A 15,560-nucleotide genomic window follows, 5' to 3' on the forward strand; every position below is an offset into this window, starting at 1 on the left:
CATCAGCAAGACCAACAATATAATCCTACATATTGTCGGAAAAATGAGGACTCAATCCTGCCCCTGATAATTAGGCCTGAAACCAATTTTGGAGCAAGAAGTTTGCTCAACACAAATTTCCTCCTCAACATCTAAAACTTGAAAAGAACATCCATAAATCATCACAGGAAAGCAGATAAAGTACTCCAAAACTAGAATCATCTTCACAATAATTGCCTTATAATTCTGTGGTGCTTCAAAAGAGAACATAGAATGTAGAACATTACAGCACAGTACAGGTCCTTCAGACAACGGTGATGTGCTGACCTTTTAACCTACTCTAGGATAAATATAACCCCTTCCCTCCCACATAACCCTCCATTTTTCTATCATCCACGCTCTCCACACAATCACCTCTCTGTGTAAAAAAAAACTTACCTCTGACATCCCCTCTATACTTTCCTCCAATCACCTTAATATTATGTCCCTTCACAATGCCCCACAGACAAAGATTTTGTAAAAGATAATCCTTAGTTACTTTGAAAATTGAACCAGCTGAGCAGATTCCCAATGAGTTAGACTTTGGCTTTTTGTCTGTCAAAAATTCATTGTGTTGACATTTATAATATCAATTTTTCATGTCAAGAGTATTTAGTATTTAATTATTTTACTCAGCCAAACTTATAAAATATTTTCAATGTTAAATAGTGCAAGTAATTTATTGAAATATCTATTGAAAACATTGAATTCTGATACAAATCCTCTAATATTAAATTCAATTCCTTCAACCATAAAATTAAGGTGATTTTTAAACAATGAAGACAACTCTGCTGATGTCGTTGGGAAGGAACGGTTTTGACCTTGATACTGCAGACATCACTGTTGTCTCTCTTGAGCATAGGACCATTCTGATATTATCATGCATGCAATCTACCACTGCTTCCAAAGTCAATTTGTTCAATTGTTCACTTGTCAATTTAATTGTCATCTTAAATTTATGGATTCTATATTGATGAATATAGTCACCTGGTGCAATACAGTGAACACAAGCAGTACACGACACTCCGAAATTTCCCCTCAAGTCATGCACTATCTTTATTCAGGCGTAATTTGCTACTTGTTCTTTGCCGTGAAACTTGCAATGAAGCAGTATTCCAGGAGCACTTTCACCACATTGACCGATGGCTTTTAAAAAGCCAGCCCAGCATTACTTTTATTTAAGGCCAGCTGAGAACACCTCCAATGTAAAATACAGTAAGTGCTGGTCTTGCTATAATGCCCAGAACCTAAAGACTGGAATAAAGGATTTTCTCCCAGTACACATATGTAGGAAATTCCCCAATGAAAATGAACAAATGCCATGCAAAATGTTAGGGTGGTTAAGAAGGCATATGGTGTGTTGGCCTTCATTAGTTGGGGGAATTGAGTGCAAGAGCTGTGAGGTAACGTTGTGGTTCTATAAATCTCTGTGATTGGGAGATGTCAGAGGTAGGTTGTTTACATAGATGCTGGATGTGTGGAATGCACTGCTGAGGGTGGTGATAGAAGAAAATACATTAGGGATATTTAAGTGACCCTTAGATAGGGCCTTGGATGACAGGACATGGAGGACATCTTGAACTCCAGAGTACACCGAGACTTAATGTACACAGTCACCTTCAGTGTCCACCAAGACATGACGTGCGCAGTTATTTCAAATGTTTACAACCACCTCTGGCATAGGCTGAAACTCAAAGTGCCTCCATAAAAGTGCACCAAGATTTCATATGCACATTCACCTCTCTACTTGTGGAATTGTGGAATACACAGTCATTAGGAATCTCATTTTAAAGATCAACTTAAACCATCCCAATGGACTTTGCTTACATAATTTTTGTTGTATTTCTCCATTATACTGCAAAATACAACGTCCTCTATTATACACGCCTTTGTACAAAATTGTTAACTTAACGTGTAGGAACAAAATTATAATTCTGAAAGTTTCAGCAACTTTACAAAATCTATAAAGTGACTTTTAATTTACATTTTGATCAATTAACAGTAAAATTCATATATCCCATAAACTTTGATCTTCAAAGATTATGTTGTGCGCATGCGCCGGTCGTGCGTGCAGCCTGTTACAGCCGTTCCAGACCAGTATTCTTACTTTTTCCTTCTTACTTTTTAACTTACATTATGTTTTGTATTTTTTTTTTGCACTGTAACATGTCGAAGCTGCACCCTCTCTAACATGCTGGTAGAGAGAGTTTTATTTGGGTTTTTAGCGCTGGAAATAGTTACATTCCGACATGTCTCATTAGCGGGACAGAAGCATGGTAGCATTGTGTATTCCAGGGACCAGCTGATTGAGCTTATGCCGGCCAGTTTAGCGAGCAGAGCGGCGGAGACCCCTGCTGAAATCTGGAGGAAAACACACAGAGGATGCAGAGGCGGATTACAAAGTCGAGGAAAGAGGGCCGGGTCGAGACAACAGGGACTTATGGAGAAGAGGAGTTCGGTGGGTAATAAAGTGGACGAGTTCGTGCGCTAGCCAGGCGTCAGAGAACATTTCGGGAGTGCAGTGTTATGTGTTTCACTGGAACGGGGCTGCACGAGGACATACCCGATCAAAACTTCTTCATGGACAGCTTCCAGACCGTTCGGGCTGACCAGAAATGCACTGAGAGCGGTAAGCGTAAAGGAGTTGGGTGCTTACTGTTCTGGTTAACAACAGATGGTGCAATCCGGGTCATATTACGATCGAGGAACGTGTTTGTAGACTGGATACTGAACTTTTTGCTGTTGGACTTCGGCCATATTCCACTGAGATACAACACTGGGCGGCACGGGAGGTTGTTCCTGCCTGTGGCCATCGAACTTGCAGCTCCTCCCGCGGAGGGTCAGACACCCTGAGCCAATAGGCTGGTCCTGGGCTTATTTTCCATCTGGCATAGTTTGCATTTTGTTGTTTGATTATTTGTGGTTTTTGTATTGCTATATTTATGCTCTATTCTTAGTTGGTGTGGCTGTAACAAAACCCAATTTCCTTCGGAATCAATGAAGTATATCTATCTATCTATCTATCTATCTATCTAAATTTATTGATGTGACAAGAAATCCACTCTGTATTTTAGAAAATTATTTTGATAAGTCATTTGTACATGCAATACTTAATAACAAAGATGAAAACTATCTTATGTGTTCATTGATTGTTTAGCTATCACAAAGGTTCTGAATATCAAATTTATTCCTAAACAATGAATTGATGGGGACAAATTGCACAGGAAGCTTCAGGAGTAAGTTTGAAAAAAAATAATGCATCACATACTTTGCAAAATACTATATACTGTAGGCATATATTTTATTAGTTTTAAATTCTGCTTAAAGTTATCAATTAAAGTTTTATGTTAACACAGGTACCATTCCTACAGATTTTGTGTATACCAGAAGTTATTCTGCTTTCTCATCCTGATTATTTTGTCAACATCCAGGTAATGCTGTCTTCTCACGGCTACCATCAGGATGGAGGTACAGGAGCCTCAGGATTCACACCACCAGGTTCAGAAATAATTATTATCCCCTCAAACATCAGTCTCTTGAACCACAGGATAATTTTACTCAACTTCACTCACCCCGTTACTGAACTGTTCCCACAACCTGTATATGCACTTTCAAGGATTTTTCATCTCATATTCTCAATATTTATTGCTTATTTATTATTATTATAATTATTAGTATTTATTTTTCTTCTTTTCATATTTGCACAGTTTGTTGTTTATCCGCCCTGTGGGCTTTCATTGAGTCTATTATGTTTCTTGTGTTTACTGTCAATGCCTGCAAGAAAATGAATCTCATGTTTGTATGTGGTGACATATATATACTTTGATAACAAATTTATTTTGAACTTTTGTACATGCTAAATTGAATACAAATTGTAGATAATGTTACTTCAGATTCTTGAATAATATGTAGAATCTTAACGTTAAAATGTTATGTCAATTTCTAATTGTAAACCTCTCATGATATATTAAAATTATTTCATTGGTTGAAAATTGACAGTAAAAGCTTAACTTTCTATCAGTATTTCAACATTAATTTGATAAACTTATTCAGCTGTTAGAAAACATATTCTGTAATATTTTGAAGGGTGTGTATTGTATGATCATAGAAATTTACTCAGTGGTAATTTTGTTTGCAGGACTGGCAGCAAATAAGCCATTACTATGATAGGCATTTGATAGTCATACTTTATACAAATAACTTACATTTGGCAGTGAGTTGTTTTTTCTGTAAAAAAATGTGAATTTCATTAATGTTTCTTGAGTTTGACCTGGAGTACAAATTGATACCATTTCCCATGTGAAACCAGATAGAAGAAATATATGATTACTTTTCCAATTTACCGGAGACATCCAGTCATCCTCCTATCCTTTATAACTGGCCTCCACTTCTTCAATTCCTTAATTTTAATTCTCTCTTTTTGTTACTTCTTCACTGGCTCCAACAATTTCTTTTTCTCCTTTTTATGTTACACTATCTTGTGCATAAACTCATGTTTTCCCAGGATATGAAAACATGGATGCCTTTGCACAAAAGCTTTTGATAATATCAATGATAAATTAAACCTTTCATTGAAAGATATTGGAATGCTGCCACTTTAAATAGTTATGCTAATTAAATCAGTTCTATTTATCAGCAGTCTATTAATGGCCTACACTGTACTCATGCTCACCAGCTGCCACAGAGGGATAAAGAGGGCAGATCTAGTCTCGGAGGAACAGGCCTTACATTTTTCATGCTGTTGCAGATAATGTGGCCACAATGGATTGCTTTATAATAAAGCCATCATTAACTCTACAATCCTATGCAGATGCTGACAGACAAGCTGCACGACAATGAAGGGATAGTTTATGCAGGATGTGAATCAACAACCATTGGCCAGGTCTTACCAGAAAAATAAAGAGAGAGGTATTTCTGCCCCTGGCTAGCTGCTTGGACTTGTGGCTCTGGTTCCAGTCTGCCGGCACTTCCTCGGATCACAAATGGTGATCTCAGTTCTCTCCGAACCCAGGACTGTTAAAGCCTAAACGTAGAAACATAGAAACATAGAAAATAGGTGCAGGAGTAGGCCATTCGGCCCTTCGAGCCTGCACCGCCATTTATTATGATCATGGCTGATCATCCAACTCAGAACACCGCCCCAGCCTTCCCTCCATACCCCCTGACCTCCGTAGCCACAAGGGCCATATCTAACTCCCTCTTAAATATAGCCAATGAACTGGCCTCAACTGTTTCCTGTGGCAGAGAATTCACCACTCTCTGTGTGAAGAAGTTTTTCCTAATCTCGGTCCTAAAAGGCTTCCCCTCTATCCTCAAACTGTGACCCCTCGTTCTGGACTTCCCCAACATCGGGAACAATCTTCCTGCATCTAGCCTGTCCAATCCCTTTAGGATCTTATACGTTTCAATCAGATCCCCCCTCAATCTTCTAAATTCCAATGAGTACAAGCCCAGTTCATCCATTCTTTCTTCATATGAAAGTCCTGCCATCCCAGGAATCAATCTGGTGAACCTTCTCTGTACTCCCTCTATGGCAAGGATGTCTTTCCTCAGATTAGGGGACCAAAACTGCACACAATACTCCAGGTGTGGTCTCACCAAGGCCTTGTACAACTGCAGTAGTACCTCCCTGCTCCTGTACTCAAATCCTCTCGCTATAAATTCCAGCATACCATTCGCCTTTTTCACCGCCTGCTGTACCTGCATGCCCACTTTCAATGACTGGTGTATAATGACACCCAGGTCACATTGCACCTCCCCTTTTCCTAATCAGCCACCATTCAGATAATAATCTGTTTTCCTATTTTTGCCACCAAAGTGGATAACTTCACATTTATCCACATTAAATTGCGTCTGCCATGAATTTGCCCACTCACCCAACCTATCCAAGTCACCCTGCATCCTCTTAGCATCCTCCCCACAGCTAACACTGCCACGCAGCTTCATGTCATCCGCAAACTTGGAGATGCTGCATTTAATTCCCTCATCCAAGTCATTAATATATATTGTAAACAACTGGGGTCCCAGCACTGAGCCTTGCGGTACCCCACTAGTCACCGCCTGCCATTCTGAAAAGGTCCCGTTTATTCCCACTCTTTGCTTCCTGTCTGCTAACCAACTCTCCACCCACACCAATACCTTACCCCCAATACCGTGTGCTTTAAGTTTGCACACTAATCTCCTGTGTGGGACCTTGTCAAAAGCCTTCTGAAAATCCAAATATACCACATCCACTGGTTCTCCCCTATCCACTCTACTAGTTACATCCTCAAAAAATTCAATGAGGTTCGACAGACATGATTTTCCTTTCACAAATCCATGCTGACTTTGTCCGATCATTTCACCGCTTTCCAAATGTGCTGTTATCACATCCTTGATAACTGACTCCAGCAGTTTCCCCACCACCGATGTTAGGCTAACCGGTCTATAATTCCCTGGTTTCTCTCTCCCTCCCTTTTTAAAAAGTGGAGTTACATTAGCCACCCTCCAATCCTCAGGAACTAGTCCAGAATCTAACGAGTTTTGAAAAATTATCACTAATGCATCCACTATTTCTTGGGCTACTTCCTTAAGCACCCTGGGATGCAGACCATCTGGCCCTGGGGATTTATCTGCCTTCAATCCCTTCAATTTACCTAACACCACTTCCCTACTAACATGTATTTCGCTCAGTTCCTCCATCTCACTGGACCCTCTGTCCCCTACTATTTCTGGAAGATTATGTATGTCCTCCTTAGTGAAGACAGAACCAAAGTAATTATTCAATTGGTCTGCCATGTCCTTGCTCCCCATAATCAATTCACCTGTTTCTGCCTGCAGTGGACCTACATTTGTCTTTACCAGTCTTTTCCTTTTTACATATCTATAAAAGCTTTTACAGTCCGTTTTTATGTTGCCTGCCAGTTTTCTCTCATAATCTTTTTTCCCCTTCCTAATTAAGCCCTTTGTCCTCCTCTGCTGAACTCTGAATTTCTCCCAGTCCTCAGGTGAGCCACTTTCTCTGGCTAATTGTATGCTGCTTCTTTGGAATTGATACTATCCCTAATTTCTCTTGTCAGCCACGGGTGCACTACCTTCCTTGATTTATTCTTTTGCCAAACTGGGATGAACATTTGTTGCAGTTCATCCATGCAACCTTTAAATGCTTGCCATTGCATATCCACCGTCAATCCTTTAAGTGTCATTTGCCAGTCTATCTTAGCTAATTCACGTCTCATACCTTCAAAGTTACCCCTCTTTAAGTTCAGAACCTTTGTTTCTGAATTAACTATGTCACTCTCCATCTTAATGAAGAATTCCACCATATTATGGTCACTCTTACCCAAGGGGCCTCTCACGACAAGATTGCTAATTAACCCTTCCTCATTGCTCAAAACCCAGTCCAGAATAGCCTGCTCTCTAGTCGGTTCCTCGACATGTTGGTTCAAAAAACCATCCCGCATACATTCCAAGAAATCCTCTTCCTCAGCACCTTTACCAATTTGGTTCACCCAATCTACATGTAGATTGAAGTCACCCATTATAACTGCTGTTCCTTTATTGCACACATTTCTAATTTCCTGTTTAATACCATCTCCGACCTCACTACTACTGTTAGGTGGCCTGTACACAACTCCCACCAGCGTCTTCTGCCCCTTAGTGTTACGCAGCTCTACCCATATCGATTCCACATCTTCCCGGCTTATGTCCTTCCTTTCTATTGCGTTAATCTCTTCTTTAACCAGCAACACCACCCCACCTCCCCTTCCTTCATGTCTATCCCTTCTGAATATTGAATATCCCTGAACGTTGAGCTCCCATCCCTGGTCACCCTGGAGCCATGTCTCTGTGATCCCAACTATATCATAATCATTAATAACAATCTGCACTTTCAATTCATCCACCTTATTACGAATGCTCCTTGCATTGACACACAAAGCCTTCAGGCGCTCTTTTACAACTCTCTTAGCCCTTATACAATTGTGCTGAAAAGTGGCCCTTTTTAATGCTTGCCCTGGATTTGTCGGCCTGCCACTTTTACTTTTCTCCATAGTACTTTTTGTTTCTACCCTCACTTTACACCCCTCTGTCTCTCTGCACTGGTTCCCATCCCCCTGTAGTGAACTAACCTCCTCACGCCTAGCCTCTTTAATTTGATTCCCACCCCCCAACCATTCTAGTTTAAAGTCACCTCAGTAGCCCCCGCTAATCTCCCTGCCAGGATATTGGTCCCCCTCGGATTCAAGTGCAACCCGTCCTTTTTGTACACAAGAGACTCTGCAGATGCTGGAAATCCAGAGTAACATATGCAAAATGCTGGAGGAACTCAGCAGTTCAGGCAGCATCTAAAGAGTCGGTTTGTCCGTCTGTGGCCCCTCACTCTTTATTCCTCTCCATGGTTGTTACCTGACTTGCTGGGTTCCTGCAGCATTTTGTCTGTGTTACTGTTGAAGTCTCCCATCTTCGGCAGGAGACAATGGTGGAGCTGGAGCTTTGCTTCTTGTCATACCTGGAAGTCTTTGAGCATCTCATCTGATTTTTGTCCTGGAAATCATATCCAGTTCCCCATTCATGAAAGTTTCACATTTTACCCTTTCCATCCCATGACCTTGGAGTGGACAAGATGCAGCTGTGCAAAATCAGGAAAAGCTGCAAGCACTCAGCAATTCACGCGACGTCAGCAGAAAGAAAAGTAGCCAGTGTTCACAGTCGACCAAGGGTTTTAATCCTGAAACATTTATTCTTTCTATTTCCACAGATGCTGACTGAACTGCTGAGTTTTTTTTCAGCATTTTTGTTCTTTCTTTCAGAGTCCAACATCTTCAGTTTTTTAAACAATTTTCCTTTATTATTAATGCCTTTGCAACTTCTGTGTTTAAGCATTACCCCTGGAGAGAGAACACGGGATAAGTTACCTTGGATAATCCAGAGTTACCTCTGGAATAGACTCTTATCCCCCGACAGCTCTTGCGTCAAATAAAGCCATCGGAATACCACGGTCTCCCCTCATATCTATGGAATTACATTGTACACAACTCACAATCATTTTTGAATATATCCCACCATTTCATGAAGCCAAGATGATCCTCCCTTCACAATGCGAGAATGCTTATATTGAATGCTGGCAAACCTTAGGGTGGCACAGAGTGTGGAAGATAGGAAAACACTTCACAGTACAGGGGATTCCTGTCACTGCCTGTAGCGAGTTTGTATGTTCTCCCTGTGACCATGTGTGTTTCCTCCGGGTGCTCCCGTTCCTTCCCATAGTCCAAAGATGTACCAGCTGGCAGGTTAATTGGTCATTGTAAATTGTCTTGTGATTAGGCTAGGGTTAAATTGGCAGGTTGCTATGCGACATGGCTCAAAGGGCTGGAAGGGCCTATTAGAAACATAGAAAACCTGCTGCACAATACAGGCCCTTCGACCTACAGAACTGTGCTGAACATGTCCCTACCTTAGAACTACCTAGTCCTTACCCGCACCCCTCTATTTTCCTAAGCTCCATGTAGCCATCCAGAAAGCTCTTAAAAGACCCTATTGTTTCTGCCTCCACCACTGCCGCTGGCAGCCCATTCCACGCACTCACCACTCTCCGCATAAAAAACTTACCCCTGACATCTCCTCTGTACCAATTTCCAAGCACCTTAAAACTATGCCTTCTCATGTTAGCCATTTCAGCCCTGAGGAAAAGCCTCTGACTATCCACACGATCAATGCCTCTCATTATCTTGTACACCTCTATCAGGTCACCTCTCATCTTCTGTCGCTCCAAGGAGAAAAGGCCGAGTTCACTCAACCTATTCTCATAAGGCATGCTCCCCAATCCAAGCAACATCCTTGTAAATCTCCTCCACACCCTTTATACGGTTTCCACGTCCTTCCTGTAGTGAGGCGACCAGAATTGAGCACAAAACTCCAAGTCTGACCAGGGTCCTATATAGCTGCAACACTACCTCTCAGCTCTTAAACCCAATCCCACGATTGATGAAAGTCAATGCACCATATGCCTTCTTAACCACAGAGTCAACCTGCGTAGCAGCTTTGAGTGTCCTATGGACTCAGACCCCAAGATCCCTCTGATCCTCCATACTGCCAAGAGTCTTAACATTAATGCTATATTCTGCCATTATATTTGACCTACCAAAATGAACCACCTCACACTTATCTGGGTTGAAATCCATCTGCCACTTCTCAGCCTAGTCTTGCATCCTATCAATGTCCCGTTGTAATCTCTGAGAGCCCTCCACACTATCCACAACACCCCCAACATTTGTGTAATCAGCATATTTATTAACCTATCTCTCCACTCCCACATCCAGGTCATTTATAAAAATCACAAAGAGTAGGGGTCCCAGAACAGATCCCTGAGGCACGCCACTGGTCACCGGCTTCCATGCAGAATATGACCCATCTACAACCACTCTTTGCCTTCTGTGGGCAAGTCAGTTCTGGATCCACGTAGCAATGTCCCCTTGGATCCCATGCCTCCTTACTTTCCCAATAAGCCTTGCATGGGGTATCTTATCAAATGCCTTGCTAAAATCCATATACACCATATCTACGGCTCTACCTTCATCAATGTGTTTAGTCACATCCTCAAAAAATTCAGTCAGGCTCATAAGGCACGACCTGCCTTTGACAAAGCCATGCTGACTATTCCTAATCATATTATGCCTCTCCAAGTATTCATAAATCCTGCCTCTCAGGATCTTCTCCATCAACTTACCAACCACTGAAGTAAGACTCACTGGCCTATAATTTCCTGGGCTATCCCTACTCCCTTTCTTGAATAAGGGAACAACATCTGCAACTCTCCAATCCTCCAGAACCTCTCCCGTCCTCATTGATGATGCAAAGATCATTGCCAGAGGCTCAGCAATCTCCTCCCTCGCTTCCAACAGTATCCTGGGGTATATCCCATCCGGTCCTGGTGACTTATCCAACTTGATGCTTTCGAAAAGTTCCAGCACATCTTCTTCCTTATTATCTACATTCTCAAGCTTTTCAGTCCACTGCAAGTCATCCCTACAATCGCCAAGATCCTCTTCCATAGTGAATACTGAAGCAAAGTATTCATTAAGTACCTCCACTATTTCCTTTGGTTCCATACACACTTTTCCACTGTCACACTTGATTGGTCCTTTTCTCTTCTGTCTTGTCCTTTTGCTCTTCACATACTTGTAGAATGCCTTGGGGTTTTCCTTAATCCTGTCCACCAAGGCCTTCTCATGGCCCCTTCTGGCTCTCTTAACTTCATTCTTAAATTCTTTCCTGCTAGCCTTATAATCTTCTGGATTCCTATTATTACCTAGTTTTTGAACCTTTTGTAAGCTCTTCTTTTTTTCTTGACTAGATTTACAACAGCCTTTGTAACACCATGGATCTTGTACCCTATCATCCCTTCCATGTCTCAATGGAATGTACCCACTCAGTACCCCCATGCAATTATCCCCTGAACATTTGCCACATTTCTTCCTGAGAAAATCTGTTTCCAACTTATGCTTCCAAGTCCCTGCCTGATAGCCTCATATTTCTGTTTACTTCAATTAAACATTTCCCTAACTTGTCTGTTCTGCACTGTATCTCCGTAAATATTTAAAAAAAAATAAACCATAAATGATGATATTCTTTAACCCATTTAGAATGGAAGTGCACAATCAATGAACAGCATGACCAATGCTGGTCACAAACACAAAGGAGCAAGCAACATGAAAAATCAAGCAGTTTGCAGCAGACTGATAATCCTGGACGAATTGTGCATTTTAATCCTTAAATTAATTGTGCATGTTATAATGTTTAGCCATCCTACAATTACTTCATTTTTCAAAAATGGACCCGTGTACATCATTATAAATTAAATGAGTAATCTTTTTCAAGTACAAGTAAAAATAATGCATGGGCAATTGGAGTGGCCACCTTTGGAGTGGGCTAGTGTTAGAGTGAGAAGGCTTTGGTTTGGTTCATCAGGCTTGGCTGAGATCAGTATCTGGTAAGTTTCTTCTTCCTCTTCTTTATATTCCCCATTCCTCATCTGTTAGTGCATAGTCAGAGCAGTGAGAAAGACTCCAGGGCCTGTGTTGTGTTCTTTTCTGTAAAATGTGAGAATTCTGGGACCCCTGAGTCCTCCCACAACCGCAGCAGGTGCACAGAGCTGCAGCAGCTCAGAGAGCATGTTAAGAAACTGGAGCTGCAGCTCGATGACCTTTGGCTCACATGGGGGACTGAGGAAGTGATAGATAGGAGCTACAAGGAGGTAGTCACCCAGCACCTGCAAGAAGCAGGTACTGAGTGATTGTCAAGAGAAGGAAACGCAACTAGTACAGAGTACACCTGTGGCCGATCCCCTTAAGAATAAGTATATCATTTTGGATACCACTGAGCCGGACAACCTACCAGGGGAGACAAAGTGACGACCGGGTCTCTGGCATTGAGTCTGGTGCTGAGGTTCAGAAGAGAAGAGAGGTGAAAAGGACTGTAGTAGTGATAGGGGATTCCATAGTCAGAGGAATAGAGATGAAATCCTGTGGACATGATAGAGACACCTGGATGGTATTTTGCCTCCCAGTGCTAGGGCCAGGGATGTCTCAGATTGGGTCCACGACATTCTAAATGGGGAGCATGAGCAGCCAGAAGTCTTGGTACATGTTGGTAGAGAAGGCGAGGAAGTTCTGAAGAGAGAATTTAGGTAGTTATGTAGAAAGATGAGAAACAGGACCACCAGGGTAGTAATCTCTGGATTGCTGCCTGTGTCACTTGGTATTGAGGGTAAAAATAGGAGCATTTGACAGGTAAATGCATGGCTGAAAAACTGATGCAGGGGGCAGTGGTGATATTTATCAATCATTGGGATCACTTCAGGGGAAGGAATGACCTGTTCAAATGGTGTGTTTTACACTTGAACCTGAGCGGAACCAATATCCTTGCAGGCAGGTTTGCTAAAGTTGTTTGGGAGGGTTTAAACTGACTTGGTGGGAGGGATGGGAACTGGAGTGATTGTGCTGAGGATTAGATAGTTGGTTTACAAGCAGAGGCAGTGTGTAGTGAAACTGATATCAAGGATAGGCTGATGATCGGGCAAACTTGCAGTCAATGGGATGACTTGAAATGTAAAAAGGGACAAATTCAAAAAGGATGATGAATACAGAACTGAAGATGTTATATTTGAATGCATGCAGTATATGGAAAAAGGTAGATGAACTTGTAGCACAGTTAGAGATTGGCAAGTATGACGTTGGAGGCATCATTGAGTCATGGCTGAAGGAAAATTATAGCTGGGAGCTTAACATTCAAGATACACATTGTACCAAAAAGACAGGCAGGTGGGTGGAGGGGGTGGGGTGGAACTGTTGTTTAGATATGAAATCAAATCCTTAGAAAGAGGAGATATAGGTCAGTTAGTGTAAAATCTTTATGGGTAGAGTTAAGGAATTGCGAGGATTAAGAGACCCTGATGGGAATTACATACAGACCTCTGAACAGTTGCTAGGATCTGGACTACAAATTGCAACAGGAGATAGAAAAGTCTTGTCAAAAGGGTGAGAATAGTCATGGGAGATTTCAATGTGCAGGTAGATTTGGAAAATCATATAGGTGCTGATTTTGTAGAATGCCTGCAAGATGGCTTTTTAGAACAGTTCATGGTTGAGCCCAATAGGGATCATCTATTCTGAATTGGGTGTTGTGCAATGAACTGGAAATAATTAGAGCTTTTGGTAAAGGAACCTTTCAGAGAACAGTGATTATAAATCACACTGCAGTTTGAGAACCAGAAGCTGAAATTGTATGTATGAGTATTACAGTGGAGTAAAGGGAATTACAAAGGCGTGAGAGATGACCTAGCCAAAACTGATTGGAAGGGAACATTAGCAGGGATGACAGCAGAGCAGCAATGGCTAGAATTTCTGGGAGGAATTTGGAAGGCACAGGATAGATACATCCCAAAGAAGAACATGTTTTCTAAATGCAGGATGATGCAACTGTTGCTGATAAGGGAAGTCAAACCCAACATAACAGCTAAAGAGAGTGCATATAATAGAGCAAAATCAATAGGAATTCAGAGGGTTGGGAAGGTTTTAAAAGCCAACAGAAGGCAACAAAAAGTCATAAATACGAAAAGGATGGAATATGAAGCTAAGCTAGCCAATAATATTAAGGAGGATACCAAGAGTTTATTCAGATATATAAAGAGGAAACAAGAGTTGAGAGTGGATATTGGACTGCTGCAAAATGAGTCTGGAAAGGTAGTAATGGAGGGCAAGGAAATGGTTAGCTGTCGAGAACTAGTATTGTTTGGCAGGGGTCTGTGTTGGGACTGCTTCATTTTATGTTATATGATTTGGATGATAGAATTGATGACTTTGCGTTGAATTTAGTGGACAATACAAAGATTGGTGGAAGGGCAGGTAGTGTTGAGGAAGCAGGGAGGCTGCATAATGTCAGGTAGTTTAAGAGAATGGGCAAAGAAGTGGCAAATGGAATACAGTGTTGGGAAGTGGATGCATTTTTCTAGAAGAAATGAAAGCATAGATTATTTCCTAAATGGAGAGAAAATTCAAAAAACTGAGGTGCAAAGTGACTTGGGAGTCCTTGTGCAGGATTCTCTAAAGGTTAATTTGCAATTTCTGTCGGTAGTGGGTGTTATGCTTGTTCTTAATAAAGACAGACCTGGTGTGCGTAAATGCTTGAACATTTTATTTCCAAGTTACTGTTCAACACTGAGCACATGTGACCAGCTCACCATCGAAGCTTCTGGTTCCAGGTGAATTGTCCACAATGCCCACTGGGAACTGAAATTCTTTATTACATACACATATGACAACACATCTCCCCCCTTTAAAGAAAACCAAACAAAATACTATGCAATCATAATGTCACGGTCCCGACCATTAATTCCCCATATTCTCCAAATTCCCTTTGATTGCGGTACACCTGATTTTCATTTAAACCTGTAGTATAAATATCCCGGCTTTGCATCCACTCATTGACAGATTGTTGTTTAGCCAGTGTGGTAATTCACGTTCCCGGCCGCTTAGGATTGTGTGTCCTAGGTTTTACTTCAGCACCGAGGTTTACCTGTGCAACTCTGTCTCTCCGTGTCAAGGTAATGATTGTCTGTCATTTGCCTTTCCATTTGCCGTTCAGCTCAGCAACTCTCTGTGTCAAGGTAAGTATTGTCTGCCGCTTGCCTTTCTTGTTTGCCATTCAAATTCAGCAACATTCCGTGTCAAGATAAGAATTGCCAGCCACCTGTCTCCTGTTTGCCTTGTAGCTCCAGCCACGCTCACGCCCTCATCTGCATCCTAACTCTAGCTACGTGCCAGTGTCCCATGTTTGGGTCCGCCCTGTTCCTGGCAACACACTAAACCTGCAAGGAACAATACTCCTTTGCAAAAAAGATGCCTACATTAACTTCAATTATAAGGAGCAAAAAAAAAAGTCCCAAATTCACTCAGCAACTTGCAATCAGTCTCTGGGGTAGTTTCATGATCTATTTTGGTCTGCTGTATGCTTTCATAGGTGTACTGATTGCATTTGGTGCATTCATATTTGTGTTTTTCTGAGAA

This window comes from Mobula birostris, chromosome 1 (assembly GCF_030028105.1).
Source record: "Mobula birostris isolate sMobBir1 chromosome 1, sMobBir1.hap1, whole genome shotgun sequence".
NCBI classification, from domain to species: Eukaryota; Metazoa; Chordata; class Chondrichthyes; order Myliobatiformes; family Myliobatidae; genus Mobula; species Mobula birostris.